Source organism: Python bivittatus, unplaced genomic scaffold (genome assembly GCF_059951505.1).
Source record: "Python bivittatus isolate LINGU-HERP-01145 unplaced genomic scaffold, Pbiv_v1 ctg000610_np1212, whole genome shotgun sequence".
NCBI lineage: Eukaryota > Metazoa > Chordata > Lepidosauria > Squamata > Pythonidae > Python > Python bivittatus.
In genome coordinates, this window is record NW_028277088.1 from 50,423,346 (window position 1) to 50,429,470 (window position 6,125).

The window sequence follows — 6,125 nt, forward strand, 5'->3', positions numbered from 1 at the left end:
TTTGCATCCAGCTATTTCTACTTTGGCCTCTCCCCAAAGTTTCCAATTTGCAGCAGATCTTGTTGCTATAGTAATTCAAACATGACTATTCTCTCTGACTTTACTAGTTTTCCCCCTGCCTCTACAGCAACTGGAGGGACAGCGTGGTGGATTTATAGTTTTCAGTTATGTCTTCTCTTCTCCAGATTTGGGTGAAAGCCTTTATAGTCATGGAATGGGATCAGGTCACTCAGTCTTATGAAAGAGCTGCAATGAAGCATTGTGGTTCACTGGACCATGAGAAGAGGAGAACATGCCAATCTTAGGAAATCTCAGAAAGCATAGAGATTCTGCAGAAAAACTGGAACATTTTCTTAAATAACAGTGTGTATTTCTGAGGTGAAAACTCTTGGTAGAGGTTTGCCACTGACAGACTCATGTACCATTTCTTCAGTACTTTTGGTTTTTAAGCTGTAGCAACTGGAACAAAATGCCTTGAAAAAAAATTTAACTGCAAGCAAAATAGTTACTTTTTTGTAGCCTAGTGCTGTGACACCACCACAAAGGAGTGATGTGGTTAGCATCACATATGACTGTCTTTGACCTCTGACCACTTTTCACTTCCTTACCCTGTGGTGATATCAATTTGTATAGTAGTTTTTCAAAGAAACAAGACAGATGAGCAAAAGATTCTCATATTTCTGAACATAGCAGAGTCAGCAGCAATCTGGTATGTTTAGCTCTTTTTCTGTGGCTAGTGAGAATCAGGGAAGAGGGACATGTGCATCAATGGTCACTGCTGGGGCAAATGCAACATTGGCTACATTTATCAGTATAACAAGTTCAGCTATTTTAATTACACTGAAAAAGGTTTCACTATGGTTCTTTTTAACTTATAGCTCACTCATAAGTCTGTTGAATTCAGTGGGTCTTAACTCTACATGCCAGGTGACCATTACTTGCTTTGGGCATCTTATGTTGCTCATATGCTCTACTTGCATATTTGTACATGAACAGGTACTATCCATAATTTTAAAGCATTCTCTCTCATTACTAAGCATAATGCTTGTCATGCTATTTTTAGAATTTTGTTTCAGGGATGGGTCAAACCATACCTTTTTTGCAAAAATACTGAAAAAAAAGCTTATTTAGTTACAATAATTGTCAAATTCTTAAGTACTCATTTAATCATAAGGAGATCTGTAACTAATTTTTGCCACATTGAAAGCTTCCTATTCAGAATTCCACTTTTATTAAAAAAAATAGCCACAACGGCACTTATGGTATTATTTTCTTTTTCTTTTAATTAATTTTTATTAAACACTTTTTTTACAGAACAAAAAACAGTACAAATTTAGAAAAACAGAAAATAAAGAAGAAAGGTGATAAGTAATTAAGAAAAGATAAAAGGAAAAAAAAAGATATAAAGGACTGGTTTCCAATCTTCTTTACAGCAGTTATCCTGATTATGTTGTGGCTCCCTTCTTTCTATATTCTACCCATTCTAACCATCAAACCCATAAATCACAAGTTCATTTTTTTCCATTTTTACTCCTTGTTCTTTGCATTTCAAGTTGACAGAAATGAAGGCACTCATGGATTACTTCAAGCTGCTTCTTAGGACTTGGGGAATGGAAATGGATGCTTCCAATTTAAAAACAGACAACTTTTATATTGACAAGTCTATAGCCTTGGTAATAAATAAGATGCCCTCACTCCAAAATAGATCAGCAGAATAAATCTTCACTTGGAATTTTTTCATAGCATGACTCTTATGGTTGTTGTTGTTCAGTCGTTAAGTCGTGTCCGACTCTTCGTGACCCCATGAACCATATTGCGCCAGGCCTTCCTGTCCTTCACTGCCTCCCTGAGTTTGCTCAGTTTCATGCTCATGACTCTTATGGTACAGCTTTCTATTTATATTTCTGAAGCATTTTTCATGTTTTCTCAGATTATTTTAATTCAGTTAAGCAGCTGCAAATCTTCTGGAGATTCTATTTCATCCCTCTACCTAAAATATTTAAATACAATAAATGACATTGAGTCTGGGTGCTGTTTTTGAATGTGGAACTTAGCATGGACAGATTCACCAAGAATTTCTTGGATTTTATTTGACTTGTATTCCTCCCGTTTCCACTCTGGCACTTAACCAACAGCCTGTTCCCCATTTTTACTGCTGCTAAAGATCCAATTTCAGATCCTCACTTGACATGAAGCTTATTAGATGATTCAGCCAATCACAATTTCTCAGTTCAACCTCTTCACAGGGGTTTTGTCATGAGGATAATATGAGAGGAATTTCCCATGCATGCTGCTTTGAACTGTCAGAGGAAAATGGGATAGAAGTATAATAAATACAATAAATAAATAAATAACGGAAATATGGAATTGTTATGTGCTTTTATCTGAACTTACCCAAGTTGTTCCTCCCATATTCATACATGAAATAGAATATACTTCCAAGATGGAATATTCATTCTTCTGTAGTAAATTGTGCAACTAACAAAATACATGTATTAAGGAAAATGCCTATACAGTATTATGGAAAACTATGCACAACAATGCACTATGTTAGGGAAAAGTACTTGAAAAAATGAACACACTATGAAAAGCACCTAAAGGATGCATAAATAGTATACATTTGAATGAAAATTTACATGCATTTTTGCATAATACAGTGGGAGTGCTGCCAAATTTGCAAAAATAGGCCAAAATGAAGATATATTCACAAAATGGGAAACTGAGTGAAACATATTCCTGCTTATCACCCAAGTTTGCTATTACACAGAATAATTATAGACCTATCCTTAATGCATTTTTCTAATCTGGAGATCTTTCAACATCGCACTGAGCAAATTTGGGATCTGTGAATGTTCTTCCATAAATAAAGATGGCCATGGTGATCATGACTGACAGAACTGCTTACCAGCCAAACTGGAGAGGATGCTTGCCAACACCCCTTTGTGCCTCTCAGGATGTTCTCTGTCACCTCAGTTTATCTTGTTTTACATTCCATCAAACCAAGTATTAGACTACAACCACCCAAGTAGTTAGCTTCTAGGAATGCCTCTGGGATCTGTTTGGGCCAATTGCTTTTTTTTTTTTTTTTTGGGTGGGGGTGCTTTCACTTCAGTTAACTATACTGCTTGCCTCATCTCATAGCTTTTTGCCAATCAAATCCTACATATCTCTCAGAAGTCAGAAAACGCTTGGAATAACTTGTAGACTGATCCAAAAATGGCTAAAATGAATGTACATTCACAGAATGAGGAAAAATACCTGGGAGCAACTGCACTGATACAACTGCATTTTCCAATGCTTAAATTCATTTTTTATCACATATTTCTCAGATATTCCAGAGCTTGTGGCTTCCCTTTCATAGTAACTTGCCCTTTTAGTCTTTGACGCATCTTTGACAAATCTGTAATTATTGAATAGGGCTCTGAAGGAGGTCAGTTTCTCTGTTCCAAGGATTTAAGAACCGAAATGGCAATTAAAGCAATTCTATATAAAGCAAAGAATCAAGTCATGCCACTAGCAAAGGTTCAAAATTTAAATAGTCTGTGTTGTGCAGCCTCATTAAAATTTTAGTTGGATGATATCCTCTGTCCAACAGGAGGAGTTGAAACAGCTGTTTATTTTTCTTTTCTAAAATGCAGGATCTCCGATTCCACTTTTAATTTCATGTTAAGTTTGCAAACCTAAAAACCCTTGATAATACTAGTGAAGATAAGAAGGACTTACTTTTGAACAAACATTTTAACAAGTCTGTGGACTGGATTGAAAATTACGTATAATCAGAATCTGGGGAAAGGAATCAGTACATGGACAAGGTACTGAAAACAAAAAGGCATTGTTGTTTTCTGTTTTAATACAATCATTCTTAGTGCTGAAGAGAAAAAAGTACTGTTCAGTTTTAAAAATAGTTTGAAAACAGCTGGAGGAAAATCAGCAGGAAAAGCTTTATGTATGTGTACATATAATTCTCTACCACACAAGCTAAGGGAAAATCCAGAGTGGTAATTCATCAGAACGATTTAAGGTAGTAAATGGGTCAGGAGCTAAACTTATAAAATACATCACTCTTTTTTTTTTTATAAGACAAAAGCCACAGAACTGCCTGTGTTCAGTTTTATCTAACTGAATTAGTCTAAGTCTGATCTATAAGCAAACAAGTCTTCCATGTCAAAAGAACTCTTTTTTCCATTGGATTGCTTTAATTCTTACCACAGCATGGTGGTTTAAAATTATTTGAAACTTTCTAGTCCATGAGTTCTTAAATTTTGCTGTAGTGTGACCCCATAAAATGATAAATGAAATCGTGTGATCCCTCTCATGAATAAAACTAAATGCTAATAAACAAACAGCCAAATAATAAATAAAAGTGCTGAGATTGAAAGACATTTTGGACAGATGGCTCAGTCTCATGTATTTAGCCCTCTCTCAAAACTCTAGACTTTGCTCCTTGCTTTACCTGCATGAACTGCTGGGGGCTTGACCAAGCAAAGCAGGAATAAGTTTTAAGTTTAGAGAGGGCGTGCTCCAGATCACTTCTATCACACAATGTCATTCTGTTGGAACCCAGAGCCATGCCTTCTCAGGGGCAGAGCCTGCCTTATGGAACAGAATCGCCCAGGGATGGCCCAACCCTGTTAGCCTCTCCTAGGCACTGAAGACCTGGCTGTTTCCCAAGGAGTTTGGGTCAGGTGTTTAGATGAGCTCTGCTTGTGGTGATGGGCTTTTTTTCTTTTTTCTGGGAGTGGTGTTATTGTTTATTCTTGGGCGCCTGGGGTTATATGTCGTGGGGTTTTTGTGTGCGTGCTTTTAATCCTTGTATCCACTCAGAGTCACTTGTGTGAGATAGTCGGCTATTTCAATCTTATAATTAAATAAATACTAAAAATTTTAAGCACTTTCCCCTTTGTGCAAGCCTGATCATTTTTTTTTTTTTAAAAAAAAGGTATGGTCCCAGTTGCTTGTGATCCCCTTGAAGTTGCAACCACAGTTTGAAATCTTTTTTCTTGATGTTGTTCCTCTGCAATATCTTAGTCATATCCTTTGTCACCATCTAGTGGTTGTTTGGACCTTTACAAATCAGGTATGTAGCTGACCTTAAGTTTATTCTTCCATTCATGTTACATGTATTTTCCATTATTTTTTTCTCCAACAAGCTGTTTGCATGCCATGATTGCTGAGCATATTCAGTTCCTGTTGTTCTCTTGGGATTTCCTTCTTCCTCTTAGTTCCTCTTCCCTTTAAAATCTGCAGTTATCTCCGGCCCTGCTAGTATCTTCTGTGTTCATAAGTGACATAAAGGAACAAATGGGAGCTACAATACAATGTTACAAGTTGGTGAACTCTTCTCACTTATTTATTCTCATAAAACAAAAAACAAACAGAAAACATGCCAGTTTCATTTAATTCAGCATACTGGGTCCTTACTTTCATTGTTTCCCTACCCAGTGGAACTAGGTAAAGACACGTCTCGGAAAACGGAAGTAAAAGGGACCATAGTTGGTTTGGGGAAAAGCTGAAAAGAGGAAGTTCAGGTCTGAAAAGGGAGCTGAGGAAGAATGTCCATTAAAAATCCTCCCATGTATCCCCGAGTGAGGCAGCTGGGCAGAGACTCGCGAGGATGCTGATTCCTCCATTCTAAGCCTCCTCTCCCTGGTCACATGACCTACAAGGGAGCCTATGCGGACTGCCCTGAGTTTCCCAAGGGCAGGACCCAACGCATAGACACACACACAAAGCATTGGGGAAAGGAGAGTTGTTCTGCATGCTTTCCCGACCTTCTTTAATAAAGCAGATTCGTCCCTTGATTTTTATAGTTGTAATATCATCTGTACTGTACTGCTGCCCCTTATCAAAGTGCAATGGACACAAGATTGATTATTCACCATAACTGAAAACTCACACAATCAGCCTACTCTTCCTATATGTAGCCTTTGAGGGAGCAAAGCTGGGCAAACCTTCTCTAGGTGGATGGCTCGGAGGACGAAGAGTCAAATCAAGGCGAGGACCTTCCTCCTCCAACGTCATCCAGGGGACGCGCGGAACCACGCCCAGCTCCCTCAGCGGCGGTCGCCTTTCCCTTCGGATGTGCCCCGCCCACCAGGGGCCCCGCCCTCTGCTCGCGCCGCCGT